This window comes from Rhinatrema bivittatum, chromosome 5 (genome assembly GCF_901001135.1).
Source record: "Rhinatrema bivittatum chromosome 5, aRhiBiv1.1, whole genome shotgun sequence".
Lineage (NCBI taxonomy): Eukaryota > Metazoa > Chordata > Amphibia > Gymnophiona > Rhinatrematidae > Rhinatrema > Rhinatrema bivittatum.
This window is the reverse complement of record NC_042619.1, coordinates 212985013-213005195: the sequence shown is the minus strand read 5'-3', so window position 1 is coordinate 213005195 and position 20183 is coordinate 212985013. Positions and strand designations below refer to the sequence as shown.

The 20183-nt window shown below is 43.8% G+C and overlaps 1 long non-coding RNA gene across 1 annotated transcript in view; it reads left to right on the top strand.

The window, feature by feature from the left end:
• Window positions 1–543: 543 nt before the first annotated feature.
• The window catches only part of LOC115092337, a 69798-nt gene continuing 50158 nt past the window's right edge, over window positions 544–20183 (top strand). Inside the window, exons 1-2 of the long non-coding RNA XR_003856996.1 lie at window positions 544–720; window positions 1068–1186. This is a non-coding gene — a long non-coding RNA (uncharacterized LOC115092337). The remainder of the gene's footprint in view (window positions 721–1067; window positions 1187–20183) is intronic.

The following is a 20183-nucleotide window of genomic DNA, read 5'->3' as shown; positions in this document are numbered from 1 at the left end:
AGAACCCCGGGACTTACGCGAGTCCCGGGGCTCTGCGCGCGCCGGTAGGCCTATGTAAAATAGGCTTCCCGGTGCGCAGGGCCCTGCTCGCCTAAATCCGCCCGGTTTTGGGCGGATTTAGGCGAGCAGGGCTCTTAAAATCCGCCCCTTAGTAGATATCTTTATTTCTGAACTTACGCCAGCACCTGCCGTAAGTTGTGTGCGCGAGCAGGTTGCTGGCGCGCCATCCCAAGGCACAGCAGCAAACGGCAGCTGTATGGCAGCCTCCAGCTCTGCCCCGCCCCCTGGACCGCCCCCGCCCCCTGGACCGCCCCCGCCCCTTAATAGAGGCCTGGCTCTTGTGCGTGTAACCCCCGTTTTTTATGTGGGGGGGGGGTGTGTGTTAAAATCAGGCCTTAAAGCTCTCTCCTGGGCTTTCTTTTTTAGGATGTAAGTCTCTGCTAAATTCCTTGTATTATGCAGAGACTGTGACTGTTTGTTGGACCTCCCCCTCTCTTTTATAGACCCTGACTTTCTACTGGATTTTCTTCTACAGGTCTTGAATCTACTGGGCTTCTATAGTCTGTGGCTCTCTCTCTACTGCAGACCATGGCTCTCTGCTGGACTTCCTCTGACTTTCTCCAGTATGATGGACTCCTGTATTTGAACACCTCTCATTTCTCTCGCCAAGGCTATTAAACAGAAAGTGAGAGTATTATGAGCCTCATGGATGTGAGCAAGGTCTGTTTAGCTTGGTAACTTTCTGCTGTCTCAGTTCATGTCAAAACAGTGATCCCAATAATTTCCAGACAATTGGCTGTAGTCAGATTCAACATGGCTTTGGCATATCCCAACACTTATTTTGCATAAGCTAGCAAATTGTCAACAGATGGTAACCACTAACCTTCGTTCAATGGGAACAAACTATTTTGTGGTAAAATGGTCTTTATCCTTGTGCCAATCCAATGAGCATTCTTTAAGCTGAAACTACTGTGTGTTTCCTAGGTTAATCTTTGGATGGTTCAGATAGAATTCTGTCTTTTGGTCTCTGTTTTTATTATTATAATGCTTTTACTTGGGTATTCCAGCAAAAACGTTGGCCCAGCTCCAAATAATACAGAATGCCACAGCCAGGAAAGTCTTCAGGAAACAAGGAAAGGACAAAGCCAGCCCTCTACTGACTTCACTGCATTGGCTACCGCTCAAGGTGAGAATTATTTTCAATGTCCTTGTTTTGGTCTTTAGAATATGATGGAAGGGTCCAATTTATTTGATGAACTAAGTGGGATGGTATTCCCTGATTCGGCAGCTGAGGTCCAGTTTGGGCGCCTGTATGAAACTTCCATCACTGAAAGAACAAACATTGGTTATTTTAAATTCCCAAGAAGAGCAAGGGGTGCCCTTCAGATACTGCTGAAGTTAAGGAAAATCAGGCTCAACTCTGGATCTGGATTCCAAGGAGAACAGCAGAGCTGTAAGGCCCAAAGTGAACACCACCCCAAGCTCAAAAACAGAATGTTTACAACTGGGTGTAGCTCCAAAAGAAATATATAGAAGCCAAAATAAACCAAAAATAAAGTTTCGGCAGGGTAAAAGAGAACATTCAGAAATAAACAGTCTCTAGCACGAAAATGCAGTTTTTATTACTTCTCCTCTAGCTCATAAGAACATAAGAACATAAGAAATTGCCATGCTGGGTCAGACCAAGGGTCCATCAAGCCCAGCATCCTGTTTCCAACAGAGGCTAAACCAGGCCACAAGAACCTGGCAATTACCCAAACATTAAGAAGATCCCATGCTACTGATGCAATTAATAGCAGTGGCTATTCCCTAAGTAAACTTGATGAATAGCAGTTAATGGACTTCTCCAAGAACTTATCCAAACCTTTTTTGAACCCAGCTACACTAACTGCACTAACCACATCCTCTAGCAACAAATTTCAGAGCTTAATTGTGCGATGAGTGAAAAAGAATTTTCTTCGATTAGTCTTAAATGTGCTACTTGCTAACTTCATGGAATGCCCCCTAGTCCTTCTATTATCCGAAAGTGTAAATAACTGATTCACTACTACTTATTCAAGACCTCTCATGATCTTAAAGACCTCTATCATATCCCCCCTCAGCCGTCTTTTCTCCAAGCTGAACAGCCCTAACCTCTTCAGCCTTTCCTCATAGGGAAGCTGTTCCATCCCATTTATCATTTTGGTTGCCCTTCTCTGTACCTTCTCCATCGCAACTATATCTTTTTTGAGATACGGCGACCAGAATTGTACACAGTATTCAAGATGCGGTCTCACCATGGAGCGATACAGAGGCATTATGACATTTTCCGTTTTATTAACCATTCCCTTCTTAATAATTCCTAACATTCTGTTTGCTTTTTTGACTGCTGCAGCACACTGAGCCAACGATTTTAAAGTATTATCCACTATGATGCCTAGATCTTTTTCCTGGCTGGTAGTTCCTAATATGGAACCTAACATCATGTAACTACAGCAAGGGTTATTTTTCCCTATGTGCAACACCTTGCACTTGTCCACATTAAATTTCATCTGCCATTTGGATACCCAATCATCCAGTCTTGCAAGGTCCTCCTGTAATGTATCACAATCCACTTGTGATTTAACTACTCTGAATAATTTTGTATCATCTGCAAATTTGATAACCTCACTCGTCGTATTCCATTTATATATATATTGAAAAGCACTGGTCCAAGTACAGATCCCTGAGGCACTTCACTGTTTACCCTTTTCCACTGAGAAAATTGACCATTTAATCCTACTCTGTTTCCTGTCTTTTAACCAGTTTGTAATCCACGAAAGGACATTGCCTCCTATCCCATGACTTTTTAGTTTTCTTAGAAGCCTCTCATGAGGGACTTTGTCAAACGCCTTCTGAAAATCCAAATACATTACATCTACTGGTTCACCTTTATCCACATGTTTATTAACCCCTTCAAAAAAATGAAGCAAATTTGTTAGGCAAGACTTCCCTTGGGTAAATCCATGTTGACTGTGTTCCATTAAACCATGTCTTTCTATATGCTCTACGATTTTGATCTTGAGAATAGTTTCCACTATTTTTCCCAGCACTGAAGTCTGGTTCACTGGTCTATAGTTACCCGGATCACCCCTGGAACCCTTTTTAAATATTGAGGTTACATTGGCCACCCTCCAGTCTTCAGGTTCAATTGATGATTTTAATGATAGGTTACAAATTTTAACTAATAGATCCGAAATGTCATTTTTGAGTTCCTTTAGTACCCTAGGATGCATACCATCCGGTCCAGGTGATTTGCTACTCATTAGTTTGTCAATCTGGCCTACTACATCTTCCCGGTTCACAGTGATTTGGTTTAGTTCATCTGACTCATCACACTTGAAAACCATCTCTGGAACTGGTATCTCTCCAACATCCTCATTAGTAAACACGGAAGCAGAGAATTCATTTAGTCTTTCTGCAATGGCCTTATCTCCCTTAAGAGCCTCTTCAACCTCTCGGTCATCTAATGGTCCAACCGACTCCCTCACAGGTTTCGTGCTTCGGAAATATTTTTTAAAGTTTTTATTAAGAGTTTTTGCCTCTATGCCAACTTCATTTCAAATTCTCTCTTTGCCTATCTTATCAGTATTTTACACTTAACTTGACAATGCTTATGTTTTATCCTATTTTCTTCAGATGGAACCTTCTTCCAATTTTTGAAGGATGTTTTTTTTGGCTAAAATAGCCTTTCACCTCACCTTTTAACATGACGGTAATCGTTTTGCCTTCCTTCCACCTTTCTAAATGCATGGAATACATCTGGACTGCGCCTCTAGGATTGTATTATTAAACAATGTCTATGCCTGTTGAACACTTTTAACCTTTTTAGCTGCACCTTTCAGTTTTTTTCTAACTATTTTCCTCATTTTATTAAAGTTTCCCTTTTGAAAGTTTAGTGTTGGAGCTGTTGATTTACTTATTATCCCCCTTCCAGTTATTAGTTTAAATTGGATCATGTTATGATCACTATTGCCAAGTGGCCCTCACCACTGTTACCTCTCTCACGAAATCCTGTGTTCCACTAAGAATTAAATCTAAACTAGCTCCCTCTCTTGTTGGTTCCTGAACCAATTGCTTCATGAAGCAGTCATTTATTACATCCAGGAACTTTATATCTCTAGCAAGTCCTGATGTTACATTTACCCAGTCAATATTGGGGTAATTGAAATCTAAAATAACTATGTCTTTTTATCGAAGGAACAACGATTTAAGGTAACTTTTCAAAAATCACGTTGTGTCACAAATTATTATTTTTTCTTTATATTGTTGGTGCTATAAGCATTTCATGACAGTATTTCATCACAATTTATATGTAAATTTGGGTCTTCATAACACCCATGGTTTAACAAGCTTAGACTTGTGTTTGCACCGCTACGGGTTCTTTTTAATCATTGGTCCACTAATTTAGTTTTGCAAAAATTTTTTAGAGTTTAAACTTTTTTCTTACAATGTCAAAGAATGGTACTTCCCTTATTCTTTGAACAGGTGCCAGAGTCAAGAGTCCAAGTCTGACATGTACACGTTTTGCGAGCCGCTGCTTTAGGGATTTCTCAAACTGACTCACTCAGCCCAAGGTTCCTCAGGGTATTTCACAGGGTGCTGTTGCTACTGGAAATCTCCGGATACTTTTTTTCAAGAATATTTTTGACAAACTTCTCAAATTTAGTAGGGGTCCCTCGCAATCATTCTGCCACCATTTTCTGCTTGGTAATTGAAATCTCCCATTGTTACTGCACTGCCAAATTGGTTAGCTTCCCTGATTTCTCTTAGCATTTCATTATCTGTCTGACCATTTTGTCCAGGTGGATGGTAGTATACTCCTATCACTATGCTCTTACCCAACACACATGGGATTTCTTTCCATATAGATTCTACTGAGCATTTAGTCTCTTGTTTGATCTTTATCCTGTTGGACTCTATACCCTCCCAGACATAAAGTGCCACACCCCCACCAAGTTGATCCTCCCTATTATTGCGATATAATTTGTACCCTGATACAGCACTGTTCCATTGGTTATCCTCCTTTCACCAAGTCTCTGTGATGCCAGTTATGTCAATCTCCTCATTTACTGCTATACACTCTAACTCTCCCATCTTACTTCTTGGACTTCTGGCATTGGCATACAGACATTTCAAAGTGTGTTTTTTGTTTGTATTAATAACCTGCTTTTCAGTTGTTATGGATAATTTGGAAATCACAACTGGGTAAGATTTCGCTTCACACCCCTCAGAGACTGGAGAATCCTCCTCTCCCACTTGGACAGTTTGGCAGCACCTGGTTGATGCCTTCAGCTGTCCTGTCCCTGAGACCTGAGGATAAATGCATTCCAGAGCTCCTCAGATCATGGGACGCCTCCTGGAATCCTTCCAACATCTTGAGACAGAGAACTTGTCGCCCAATAGAAAGGAGAGGCAAAACTCGTTTCCCGTCCTGAAGCTAAGGTGAGCCACAGCTCTCGATACCTCTTCCTTGCTCTCTTTGTTGACAAACATCTCTCAGTGATTCCGACTCACCTTTCATAGATGCTGACCACTGACCCACCGTGTAGGTGATGGTCCCTTGCTATCACTCAACACTTTTGGTACGCACTCCTGGAACCTCCCCTTTCTGGATGTGTCAGGATTCTAATGACTCCTCCATCCGACGGTGGGAACCTGCAGGGCTCTACTCTGCAGGTTATACCAATTCCATCTTGGTGCAAGGGTCCACACCCACAACAGGGACTTCCTGGCCAGTAATCTCCAAATTCAATTTACATATCAGCTCTGGTGGCAAATTTGGTAGAGGAATCCACACCAGGTATTAATATCAATTGTTAAAATCCTCCCTCCATACCCTTCTACCCAACCACCCCAGAACTTGCTCTTCTAATATAGTCTTTCTGAGGTAGATAATTGCAATAATTGGTAAGAAAATAATTTGCTAATTCAATAAAAGGAGTTCCCTATCAAATTAATTGAACAAAATGACTAATATTCAATGTAACAACTGTGGTGCTTTTATCTTGAGCTAAACGATCTGGAAGCTTTGGGTTTTCCCCATTTGCTCACAACTCTCTTCAATGAAAAAGGAGTTGTCTCAACTTAAAGCTGTATTAGCTGCAACAAAAAAAGAATTAACAACCACCAAGGAAGCCTCACTCACTTTACAGCATTCAGGTAACTTCTATTGGAGGCTGGGGCCATGTATGGAACAGTAAAAGGCTCTATGTCAAAGATGGTTTACATCTGTCAGTGGTAGGAAAAAGGATCCTAAGTGAAAAATGTAAATCATACACCATAAGACATTTAAACTACTGGACAGGGATGGCAGAAAGAAATTGGAATATCACTCCTGACATCTCCAAGAAGTGGGGAAAGAAACCAACAAAAACAGAGCAGATAAAATGTCCAAAAAGAGCATCAAACTGAGGGAGAGAAGACGGAAAGCTATGAGCATGTTGCGTTCGTGCCTATTCTCGCCCTCGTTCCACCCTCTCTACCTTATGGCGACTCCCTTTGGGTCTGACGGACAGATGCTGCCACGGCTTCTTCTCGCCACTTGTTTCCTGGTATCCCCGGGCTGGCCTGACGCTACGGATCCGCCATGTTTTTGATGATGTAAGGGCGCGCACGCTCCAGAGATGTACCGGAAAGGGCGCGGACCTCGGGGGCGTCCCCCCATAGTGACATCATACGTTTTCAATTTAAAAGGTCTTTGTTTGCTAACCTCAAACGAGTTAGCAAGGAACTCCAATGGGACTTGCTTCGGCAGTCCACGCTACTTGCAACTATGATCCGAGTCAGCAAGGGGAAACCTTTCTCCACTGCTCAGCCTTTTCCAACTTACCAGGAGTACCCGCTCCTCGGGGGCTCTGCTCTCTCTCTTCTTGATTTCAGATTGCTGAACGGGATCCGGTACTCGCTCCTCGAGGGCCTACGTTCCCGAAGACTCAGAAGACTCCTATTGCCTGGAGGTGATCGCAGACCTGAACACAGTGAGTCCTATTTCAGACAGGAACTGGTACTCGCTCCACGAGGGCCCATGTTCCTTATCTCTAAGTCTCTCTTCAGTCTAAGACGTTATCGCAGGTACGGAGATCGTGAGTTACCATTGCAGATTGCATATAGGAACCCGTACTCGCTCCACGAGAGCCTATATTCCTAATACCTTTCTCAAACTCCCTTCTTCCTCAGAAGATATTACATACCTATATCTTATGGATTACTATTACAGATTAACAGACAGGAACCGGTACTCGCTCCACGAGGGCCTATGTTCCTAAATCTCTTCTAGCCTCTCTTCTATTCCAGAAGCCATCCCATACACAGTGATTGTGAGTTCTATTTCAGACTGCCTATAGGAACCAGTACTCGCCTGTGGCTCCTGTTCCTGAATACTGAAGACTCTCTGTTGCATAAGAAGACATTACAAATATCTACAAGTGTGAGTGTATCATCTACCACTAGTTATGTCCTGCATACCCCATCTACTCACTACCTATAGTCTCTCCTTACAGCTCAGCAACTCAGAGATCGTAGTTCCAGTATCAGAGGGACTTCAGCTCTGCCGGGCACTTCAGCTCACTACTGCCACCTCTGGTGGTTCTACTTCCAGTCTAATAAAGAACTGTCTGTGTTTGTCTCAATACTCCAGCCTAGCCGGTGGTCCCTCTCAGGATCTCTATTTGAGGGCGCTGTCATCTGCCATCGGCTCAGGGATTCACTATTTCTACTAAGTGTTACTCCTTACACTAATAGAGCGGTATTATCATCTACCACTCTGTGGGAGCCAACCACATCAGACCATTACTCCTCTCTTGTGGAAGCTGATCCATATCAGATAGCTAACTCCCTGTGGGGATCATACAGGTTACTGGCTCATCTTTCTACAGGACCAAAGCATACAGTTTGCTACTTCTCCACTCTGGCGGAGCAGAGCACTAACCGATTGCTGAACTCCTCCTCCTACAGGAGCCAAGCCTATCAGATTGCTATCTCCTCCCTTTGGGAGGAGCTGACCGCTACCAGACCATTCATTCCACCCTCCTGGCGGGGTGAACACTAACAGATTGCTAACTCCCTAGCAAGGTCTCTAACAGATTGTTAACTCCTTAGCAAGGTCTCTAACAGAGCACAAATGCTCAACGTCTGGGCAACAAAATCCCAGACCTGAAAGCTCTAATTATGGAAAGAGACTTGGACATCGTTGCTGTTAGAGATATGGTTCACAGAGTCTCATGATTGGAATACGGCTATCCCGGGCTATAATTTATTAAGGAAGGATAGAGAGGATAGAAAAGGAGGAGGAACTGCACTTTATGTCAAAAGCAATATTCAACTAATTTGTTAGAAGAAGAACCCGATCCTCCGTCTTGTCCTCGATCATCCAACAGGATCGGGGCCGCATCTGGCAGGGCCGCGCATCGCGGCGCACCACACAGGCCAATGCAACTGGGCCCTGTCCCTTACGTCAGCATTCCTCCCAGTACTCTCTGCGTCTAGCTCGGGGAAAAAACCAATACTTAAGCAGTCAGCTTTAGATAAGCCTTTGCCTCGGCTACAGGCTTGCTTGTGCTGGTGCTTCGTTTGGTGATTGTTGCTTTCTCTTTTGGACCCAGTCTGTTCCTGGATGTACCTTGCCTGCTGTCTGCCCTGAACATGGATTGCCTCTGGACTTGCCTTGCCTGCAGTCTGCCCTGAACTCGGATTGCCCCTGTACTTGCCTTGCCTGCCGCCTGCCCTGAACTCAGACTGTCTCTGGATTTGCCTTGCCTGCTGCCTGCCCTGAACCTAGACTGTCTCTGAATTTGCCTTGCCTGCTGCCTGCCCTTGAACTCGGCCTGTCTCTGAATTGCCCGGCTTGCCGCCGGCCCTGGTGGGTTCAAACTGTCTTTGGATCTATCTTGTTTGTTGTCCATCCTGGTGACCGGGACTGTCCATTACTGGGTGCAGGGTTGCTGTCTTCTTGGCTGATCCAGGTAAGGCTGTCATTCTACTAATTGGGTATACATATACTGCTGGAACACTAACATAATTGAAATGCAAGGGACATGGGGTAGGGAAGAAGCATCATTGGCTGTCCTAAAAAACAAAAAAGATGGTGCTTCCATTTACATCTGTGTGGTCTACAGGCCTCCAATTCAGATTGAAGAGCTGGACAGAGATCTGATTGAAGACATCCAAAAGGTGGGAAGGAAGGGAGAAGTGTTGCTCATTGGAGATTTTAATCTGCCAGATGTAGATTGAAGTATCCCTTCTGCAGAATCTGCAAAAAGTAGACGCTGTGATCAAACAAATGGTAATGGAACCCACGATGGAGGGTGTGATACTCGACCTGGTGCTCACAAATGGGGATAATATTTCTAATGTTCAAGTAGGTGCTCATCTGAGCACCTGTGATCATGAAACGATATGGTTTGATATTGAAAATAAGATATGAGAAAGTCGCACAAAGACCCGAGTTTTGAATTTCAGAAACACGGACTTTTTTGAAATGGAGATGTTCCTACAGGAAGAAATAGAAGACTGGGAAACAGTGGATGAGGTGGAACAACAGTGGGCCAAATTAAAAGAAGCTATTACAAAGACAACAAATCTATATGTTGGAAAAGTAAACAAAAGTAAAAAGAGAAAGAAACCGATCTGGTTCTCAAAGGAGGTGGCTGAAAAAATAAAGGCAAAAAAAACAGCACTTAGGAGGTATAAAGGATCCAAAAAAGAGGGAAGAATACCTGGCGAAATTGAGGGAGGTGAAGAAAGAAATCAGGAAAGCAACAGATCAAGTGGAAGAAAGGATTGCCAAAGAGGTAAAGCAAGATGACAAAACATTTTTCAGATACATCAGAGAAAGAAGGAAGGACTGAAATGATATAGTGAAATTGAAAGGTGATGAGGAACAATGTATGGAGAATGATGAAGAAATGGCAGAAATATTAAACCAATACTTTAGTTCGGTGTTCACTAAAGAAGACCCTGGAGAAGGGTCTTGCCATATGACAAGACTGTGGATGGGAGTGGAGTAGCTGCAATCTCCTTTACAGAAGAGAATATATGGCAAGAGCTAGGAAATCTGAGTGGACAAGGCCATGGGGCTGGATGAGGTACATCCCAGGATACTGAGGGAGCTCAGAGATGTGCTGGCGGGTCTATTGAAAGACCTGTTCTATAGATCCCTGGAAACGGGACTGGTGCCATGTGCTTTGAGAAGAGCTGTGGTGGTCCTGCCTCATAAGAGTGGTAGCAGAGAGGAAGCTGGAAACTACAGGCCAATTAACCTCACCTTGGTGGTGGGAAACATAATGGAGACTCTGCTGAAGGAAAAAATAGTGAACTATTTAAAATCTGGTGGGTTTCAGCATGGTTTCACCAGAGGAAGGTCCTGCCTGACAAATATGATTGACTTTTTTGATTGGGTGATGAGAGAACTGGATCAAGGAAGAGAGATTGATGTAATTTACTTGGATTTCAGCAAAGCGTTTGATATGGTCCCACATAGGAGGCTTTTGAATACAATGAGCTTGGGTGTGGGCACCAAGGTGATGGAATGGATTACTAACTGGTTGACTAACAGGAAACAATGTTAATGATAAATGGAACCCACTCTGATGAGAGAATGGTGTTAAGTGGAGTGCCTCAAGGATCGTTTTTGGGACCGGTTCTATTCAATATCTTTGTGAGTGACATTACGGAGAGGTTAGAAGAAAACGTTTGTCTTTTTGTGGATGATACTAAGATCTCCAACAGAGTGGCCACACCTGAAGGAGTAGAGAGAATGAAAAGTGATTTAAGAAAAACTGAAGAGTGGTCAAAGATATGGAAGCTGTGATTCAATGCCAAGAATTGTAGAGTCATATACCTGGGATGTGGAAATCCAAAAGAGCTGTATGTGATGGGTAGTGAAAACTATCGTGCACAGACAAGAAGAGGGACCTTGGGGTGATTGTGTCTGGCGATCTGAATGTTGCAAAGCAATGTGACAAGGCGGTAGCTAAAGTCAGAAAGATGCTGGCCTGCATAGAAAGAGGTATAACTAGCAGGAAAAAGGAAGTGATAATGCCCCTGTACAGATCCTTGGTGATCTGGAGTACTGTGTTCAGTTCTGGAGACCATATCTCAAAAAGGATAGAGACAGGACGGAAACTGTGCAGAAGAAAGTGACCAAAATGGTGTGGGGTCTGTTTCAGAAAACCTATGAGGAGAGGCTGAAGGATCTAAATATGTATACCCTGGAGGAGAGGGGTGCAGGGGAGATTTGATACAGACCTTCAGATACCTAACAGGTATCAACGATGCACAAACTTCAAACCTTTTCCTCTGGAAAGGAAACAATAGAACTAGGTGTCATGATATGAAACTCCAGGGGGGATGACTAAGAACCAACATTAGGAAATATTTCTTCACAGAGAGGGTGGTGGATGCCTGGAATGCCCTCCCACAAGAAGTGGTGAAGAAGAAAACAGCTAATGAATTCAAAAGAGCATGGGACAAACATTGCAGATCCCTAAAGACTTAAAGAAAGGGATAGTATAACATTTCTGCATGGGGAAAATCTGCACAGAGCGGCATTTACTACCCTTAACAGGAAGCATGGGGGTAACCTGCAGGGAGAGGCAGTTATTACCCTTAACAGAAAGCATGAAGGAAATCTGGAAGGAGCAGCAGTTACGATCATAGGCAAATTGCTGGGTAGACTAGATGGACCATTTAGTGTTTTTCTGCCATCATTACATTACATTACTATGCTGTATCTCAGGTTTATCTATCCTGGAATATGAGCCGTGTGCTTTGGAATAGAAAGTATAATTTCTTTTGGAAGGGTTATTACCAAGCAATTTAATATAAATAAAATAACACAGCTTGCCTGAAGAATCTCAAGCTGTGTTATTTTACTAAAAGTTAGCTACAACTCAGGAGTTGTACCTAAATTTCCCCAGAAGCATTGGGACGCCAATGTGGGTCCCGATCCTAACAGGGTTGGAAGTTAAAGGGCCAGAATGCCCCAAACAAACCCCCTCTATGTGTGAAACCCTCCCAGGAGATCTTGTAAGACTCCTGCTCCCTTCCCTCCCCCCACTGCCACTCCTAGGGGTGGCCTCAGTGCCTGATAAAAGAAAATTTACACAAAATTAAATACAGCACATGCCCTTCCTCCTCTCTTCCCACCCTGCCCCTTTGGAAAAAAAAGACCCTGCTGATCTCAGGAACTTTCCATCCTTTGCCTACCCCCAACTCCCAACCTGGTCATACCATGAGAAACCTGGCCGCCTAGTGGTGGCCCCATCATGTGATAGGAGCAAAAACTGCAATGTGGCTAGTCAGTGCCATTTTAAAGGAAGGTGCAGGTCCCAGATGCTAGGGGGCTCTCTGGGCCCCACTAGGCCACCAGCTTTTTCAAGGTATGACAGGATGGGGGGTGCTTAGGGGGTCCTGAGTCTTGGGGGGGGGGGGGCTTTTTTACCAAAGGGGTGGGGATGATAAGGGAGGGGGAGAGGGGCTTATGCCACTTTTTTATTTTTTATTGCCAGGGAACATACCGTGTAGTTTCCTAAGCCATGGAGCCGAGTGCCCTCGATATTTGCTTAGTAAATGACCCCCTTAGACTGTAAGCCCTCTGGGGAAGGGCAAATACCTCCTTGTACCTGAATGTAACTTGCCTTGAGCTACCAATGAAAAGGCCTGGGATAAATCTAAATAATTAAATAAATATCTTCTGTGCCAGCTGAAATAGGCACGATGACATCCTGTAAAGGTGGTGGATCTTACATTTCTGCCAGATGATATTATCTATAATGTGATGGCGTACGTGGCAGTCGTAATGAAACCAGATTATATTGATGTTTAAATTGGGAGGCTACTTTACTGTCTATTGAAGGGAGGGAACATTAAGTAATTTGAGGTGTGAGCGTGGGCTTGTGCTGCAGAAAGGAGTTAGGCTATGAGATTTGAGCTTTCATGCTGGCTGTGCTGCGGTAAGGGGTTCATATTAGCTGTGGCTATTTGTCTGCTTAGATGATGCTGTATATAATGGAATGTGCACAGGAAACATTTTTCATTTTGGTTCATTTTTTCGTTGCTGGGATTTTTTTCTTTCGATTTTGGTTTGTTTAAAATGTATTTTGGTTTGGTTCATTTCCTGAACTGTTATGAACATTAAATTAAAAAAAAAAAAAAAAAAGAAATAGAAATGCCCCTCACCCTTGTCTCCCTGACCCACACCACCCATACTTACTCCCTCCATCAGAGTCTCCAAAGGAAAAAGGGGCAGGAGCGATCCTCAGTCACTTCTGCCCTGCCAGCTCCCAATTCCATATTGGCGTCAGCCAGCCCTGATTCTGATGCTAATTTGTTTTATGGCTGTAAAGCACGTGGCTATAATATGTCCATAAAACAAAATGGCACCAGTCTCAGAGTCGGCCAGTACCATTTTAGAACTGTAGCCAGTGGGTCAGGAGCAACTGGGATAGCTTTTGCCTCTTGCTACTTTGGAGACCCCTTCAGAAGGGGTAAGCTAGGACTACAAGGGATGCAGGGGCCATGAGAGGAATGGAAGCATCTTTTTTTGTTTACAAATAGTGTGCATTATTTGCTAATAGTGATCACTATTTGCAAACAAATAGTGATATCTGTTAGCAAATAGCCCTTTATAGCGATCTTTTCTTTAACTCTAGAACTTTGGAGCAAGAAGCTTCAAAATCTATGACTTCTGTTTTTGAGCTCCAACAGGGGAATGACTGAGAACAAAATAGTTACTGGCTGCTAAAATCGCTCTTAATTGCACGTTCTCCTAATAAATAAATAAACAAATAAATAAATAAATGATGACATCAATCCATGCAGCTGCCAGCTGGAATAGGCTGGATGAAAAAGTTCTGAAACATGGTTGGTTCTGCCCTTTCCTTGTCCCATCTCCAATTAGCTCCACTGTGTCTGGCTTTAATGGGACTGAAGCGAATGAGCCAAGAAGGATTTGGATTTTTCAGGGGACTGAGCCCATTTCGATCACATTTCCTGAAGTGAACAAAAAAATGGACTCGGTTGGATCAAATTTCATATTTGGATCATCCGAATGCGCATCCGTATATGATATTTTAATGGGGGCTTTTTGCTCAAGTTATGGGTAAGAATGAGTTGATTTGTTCCATGGGGGCATTTTCTGATCTGCACTGAGTGAATTTTTAACCAGGAAATTGTGGAATGTGAAACCCAAGTTAAATTAAGTTAAATTAGCCACAGCCCACAAGGCCATCTCTCCCACCCATCCCATGGAGTGATTCAGAGTTCACAAATGATCATGAGCAGGAAGAGAAGCCTTCCCAGAGGATGTTCTTGGACCTTAGGGTTCGTTTAGGGATGTGCGGGATTCTCATCTTTCCCCCAGTAGACAGCCATAAGACAATATCCCGTCCCGCACCACCCAAAGTCGCCAGGAAGCCACAGGGTAAGCAAGCAGCCTAGTTTTATTCTCTAGAATGTTCAGTTGTGGTAAATTCCTTAAGCTTGGGTCAGGCTGGTTTAACAGCTTAATAAAATGTTAGTACCTTACAGGAGTGTGTACACTTTACATTTTATATCCAAAACAATGTATTCTGCTAGGAGGGCCTCAGGCTAGCATTCCTCTAGATTTCTTGTAAGTGGTATTGATATTTCTAAGCTTCTAGTGCCTTAAGCTGCACGTGCCTAATCTCCATTAGGTGTGATTGAACACCTCTTCCAGCATGGAGATCAGAGCTTAAGTGCCTTTAACGGATCATCAACAAGTCTCTGTGCTGTAATTAGAGGGCTCTTTACTGTGTACCGGAGGGCAATTAAGTTGGCCCTGACAACCAGTTTTACTTTAAGGGACTGACCTCTGTTTGAATATAGGACGGCACTTAATTTAGAACACAATTACCATTCTGAAATGAATTATCTATTGGGATCTGGCCCATTAATTTCTGGAAGAAAGGAAATATGTCCTTGCTTTAAAAAAAAAAAAAATGGAAAATTTTCTTTCCAGCAGACATGCCAGGGGTGGCAAAATAATGTACTCTTCATGCTGGATTCTGCTTCAAAAGGTGTGTAAGTTAATTGATTTTTTTTTAAGGCTTTTGTAAATCCTGTGCTTCTGCCTTGAACTGACTATGGATTGTAGTTCTGTGCCTTCTCAGAGAAGAAATCCTGAAAATCAGATGGGAAGGTTTTTAACCTTGAGGAAGATTCTGAAGATGGAATCAAAATGGTTTGTAGATACGCTGTGATCGGCAGAATTTTATTCCCCATCTATCTGCAGTTTCTGATTTTATTCATTGCATATAAAAGATCGTGTGTGGCTCACCAGCGGTTCTGTCTGCTGTACCCTGATTTAAAAGCTAGGGGGGAGGGTCTCAATGTTTAGCAGCTACTGAGCAGCCAAAGCTTAACTGGTTTAACTTTACCGGGGTATCTTTATCTGGATATCCAGCTGCACCTGATCAGACAAAGGTTAGATTTCGGGCAGCTATTTGTGCAACTTCACTTAGGAGGACAAATTTAGCCAGTTACCACTGAATATCACACTAACCGTCTAAATTTAAAAAAAAAATCCCACTTGGGCCCCAATCCTGCCCCTTTCCCTGGATAAAACTCTGCACATGACAATTTTTTCGTGCACAAATTTTAGCTGCACGGTGGCGGAGAGGAGGAAGAGGTAGGAGGGAAGAGGGTAGGTTAGATTCCTGCAGATAAAAGGCAATTCTAACTCTGTAAATCTTTTGAATATTGACCACTAAGATATTCTTTGTAAGAACAGTATATTCCATTACTGGACTCTTTTTGGAACTTTTTATTTTTTATGACTGTAATCAAGTACAGGCTTGGCCATTGGGACTGTGAAGGGAGTTAAACCTGTGCGCAGTGGCTGTCTTGTACAGTAAGATACACCAGATAAGGGACTCTGCTGTTCAATGAACAAGGCTCTTTCCCTCTCAGGAGCTGTGCAAGCTGCAGCCCCAGTTCCTGCCAGCCTAAGAAGCAGGTATCAGGTCCAGGAGCTGAACCTGGGCCTGTGACACAGCCACTGGCTATGCTCTAGTGCATAGCTCACGTTTATTTTATCTAGATTTATTACTCACCTAACCACAAAGATGCTCTAGACAAGGTACAACAGAATAATCAAATCAATATCAACAAAAACCAAACATCATAATACGTATAAAACAAATAAAACAATATCATGTATAGTAGAAACTATAAAATGGTAATCTTAATCATTTACAAAATTCTACCAGATCGCATGTATTATACAGAAACAATAAAGAGGACATAAAAACATATTCCCTAATTCAGTTATCATAAATTCCAAAACAACAATCTAAAAAATAAAAGCAACATATAAATACAGTATTCAAAAATGTAAACCAATTCAACTAAAAAATAAATCACCATCAGTTGAAAGCTGGATGGAATAACCATGTGTAAGGCCCCAATGGGATAATTACTAAAAGTATAGCTTGGTAGCCAGACCAGGAAGGTTGAGTAGCTTCAGAGGACTCTGTTTTATAGCCCCCCCCTCCCCCCAACCTTGTGAGGCTGTTATAGTCGTGGCTGCCTCTTCCTGTATAAAGGGCAGGCCCCCTTGTGGATTTGTATCTGAACATCAAAAAGGAAAGAGTGTTTTCTACTGAGCTCCTGATTTGGGGTTTGGGAAGAAATTCTAGGTTCCTTGCTTTGGGCCCAGATAAGAAGAAGCATCGATAGACTTTCTGTTTTGAGCTTTGCCCCTTTTGAGGAGGAGAGAGCTGTTTAGTCTGGATTTTTGTCGAAGGAAGTTTTCCCACTCTTCCTTCTATGTTTACACTTCGGGAGAGATTTCATATTTCTTCCTCTTTGTCTTCAACAGAGAGATGCAGTGCCTACGTAATCCAATCAGGGAGCAGAGCTCAGACATTAATCTGGTGTCCGAGGGGAGAAAAGATGCCAAGAAGAGGGGAGCACACTGGAACCCACTCAAATCCCCATCTGGTATCCAGAGGTTGCCGTGAAGAGGAATCACTCAGGTACCACAGGAGTAAGGAGGCAATTCCCAGGGGTAGAAAATGGGGAGTAAACTGTTGGTCAGATACCTCAGCAGTCAAGAACCCAACTGCCAGTAGAGTAGAGAGGAAGGGAGCTGTTTGGAGATACCATGATTGAAGAAAATCAAGAGTCACAGGTTTACAACTGGATTTCTGCAACAAAGTAAGACATTTGCAAGAAGACCTGGGTTTCACCTTTAAAACATCTTTCGGTAAAGCTGTGTTGGAACAGCCATCCGTCTCCAGCATGGTTATTATTACTAGCCACTGTTGCCACTGTGAATAAACGCCCAGGGTCCAGGAGGCTGGAATTCTGGAGGCATGGGACTATTTGGATAGTGTGGGAACTGAAAAGAAATTTAAACTCCAAGGATAAGTCTATCTCCAGAGACTCCTACGACAGAACCCAGTCCTGGGGTTACGCATATCTTAGCAACTTCACCAGCTTCCTAAAGGACAAGTAATCATTCCTACACAGAGTACCACGGGGGAAATTCTGCACACCTACGCTGTACAGAAATTTGCACAGAATTCCCCACTGGCACAAAATTTAATGTTTTTTTTGGCACAGAATGTGCCTGCGCGACTCCTGAAGCAAAACACGCTGACTAGGAAAGAAGGAGCTGACGTGGCAGTCGGCCTGCACAGCACCAGAAGAAAAGGCTGTTGTACTTGTCGGGCTGCATGATCCCAGAGAGATGGCAGCGTTCTGCGCCATGGGGCCTAGATAAGATGAAGGAGTGAGTGCGGTGGGAAACGAGTATGGGGTGATACCTTAAAAACTGGGGAGAAGGAACAGAGAGCAAGCAAACGGTGGAGGTCAAGCCTGGAGGACAGATCTGGGGCATCAATCTGGAGAGAGAGGGAGAGATATCTGGAGGGGGGGTGAGGGAGGGAGTATGCAAGTGCACCTGGAGCCTGGCGTGGGGCAGAGGAAGGGGAGGAGGACAAGAACAGGCAGATGGGTTAAGACTGGACAGGGGATAGGCAATGGGGGTAAAAGCTGGAGTGACAGACCTAGGGGGAGGGAGAGCTGAGATTAGAGAGAGAGAACTAGAGGAGGGTTGAGGCTGGGAGGGAAGAAAGAGCTAGGGAGAGAGAACCAGGGAGTCGAGCCTGGGGGAAAGGAATAGTGATCATGAGTGGTGGGGTCAAGAAGAGGGGGCAGTGAGGTTTAAGTTGGGGAGAGAGAACTGAGGGATCAAGTCTGGAAGAGGGGTAAAAACTAGGGAGAGAGAGAACTGGGGGATGGGTAGGGAGAAAGAGGGAGTTGTAAGGGGGGGTGAAAGAGCCCTGAAGGGTGAAACTGGTGAGAGGGAGGGAGGAGGCAAGCAAGCTTGGCGGACAGAGAAAGATGGGGGAGAGACATCGAGTCTTATACTATTACAGTCCATCCTGGGGGGATGCTGCCTGACTGCACAAGTTTACAAATTTAGCATGTCAGAATAATAACTGTTTTCCGTATTGCATTTTAGATTAAGTATCACTCAAAGCAGCACATTTGTGTCATTTTGACAGGTAAAGTATGCAGAATCCCCCCCCCCCCCCCCGGGGTAGCACAGCACAAGCTTCACGTGGTAACCACTTCCACAAACGGGAGCCGATACTCAGAAGAGCGTGTTCCCATGTCCTAACCAAAGACACTTCTTTTGGTGGAGGCTTTGACGGTAAGGTTTAAACAGGCGCGCGGATGCACACGTGCAGGCATTCGTCGGCCCGTGCCTAGGGACGCGGTCATTTTATAACATACGCGCATAGACGCGTGCGTATTATAAAACAGCCTGGACATGCGTACCTGCGCGCTCAATTTTAAAGGGACGAACGCACCTGCGTGCAAATCCCATATCTACCGCGTACGCGGGGAAATTTTACGAGGGATGAGCGTCTATGCCATTCGCACCTTTTCCCAGTTTGCCCAGTTAAGAAATAGGACTTCCAAACCCCCTATTTTAATAGCCTCCCTTCTCCCCTGTTAGCCCTGACCCTTAAAACCCCGCTGAGTTTCCTAAGTTTTTTTGTTTAAAAGTTACATGTCATCTGTAGCAGAAGGGACCCCGGTACGCGCCAGTGTGTATAAGTATTTACACGCTTATCTCTTGGCCAGACCCCGATATGCCCACGCTATGCCCAGACCACTCTTTTTATAAACCTTTTTTTTGTGCGCGCAGCGGGACATACGTGCATACATGGACGGCTTATAAAATCCGCTTGGCGCACACTGGCCCAACCTGGGTGTTTATCTCCCAGTTTTGGCATGCGCCGGGCTTTTAAAATTCACCTGTTAGAAAGTAGAGCTCCTTCAGAGGATCTAAGAAGGCGGAATGGGTTGTATGGAACCAAATTATCTTTCAAATAAACAGCTCCGTTCTCTTGCAACAATTTAAAACTCAAATTCGGACAAAATGCCCCACAAAGACTGGAGCTGAAGTAAAAAAAATCTGTACGCCCAGGAATGTAGCCTCATCCCTAGACAATGTGTTTCTAATCTGTCTGTTGTCTGCCATAGATAAAAATCCATCTGGTTGCAAAAATGCAAAAGCGAAAAAAGAAAAAATCCATCTGGATGTGACTCTGTGATGCCTCTGCTGCCCTCCAGGTGCAAGATGCAACAGGTACCGTGTGCCAGCAGGGCAGAGCTGAGAGTTTAGCAGGCTGACGCTCTGGCTGTAGTGACCACTAGCAAGGCATGTGATCCTGCAGCATGCGTTTTATGCTTTTAATAATTCAGCATTGTTATTAAGAAAGGAGTCAATATACTTTTGAAATATTCATGAAGTTTGCTGATGCAGCTTTCCTCCCTGACCTGTTTTAATTTTATTCTGTGTCTGAAGACCCCCAGCTAGCCAACAGTTTTAATATCGCTAGAAATCTAGCGATATAAAACTAGAAGAAGAGAAATTTGGTTTAATAAGTGCCTGTCTGCTATGGCTGAATTTGCCAGTGACCACTGTAGCTTAGCTTGCTGAGTTAGGTTAAACTTTAATTCCCATTGCTCCCGGGCAGGCCTGCAAGCACAATCACAACTGAAGCAAGATTCCTAATTGTATCTTTAATACACAGAAAAAAAAAGAGGTTGGAATGGCAGTGATTGTGTCTGGCAGTGCTTTCTTTCTAGAAAAAAAACAGGTGCTGGTACTCACATGCAGGATA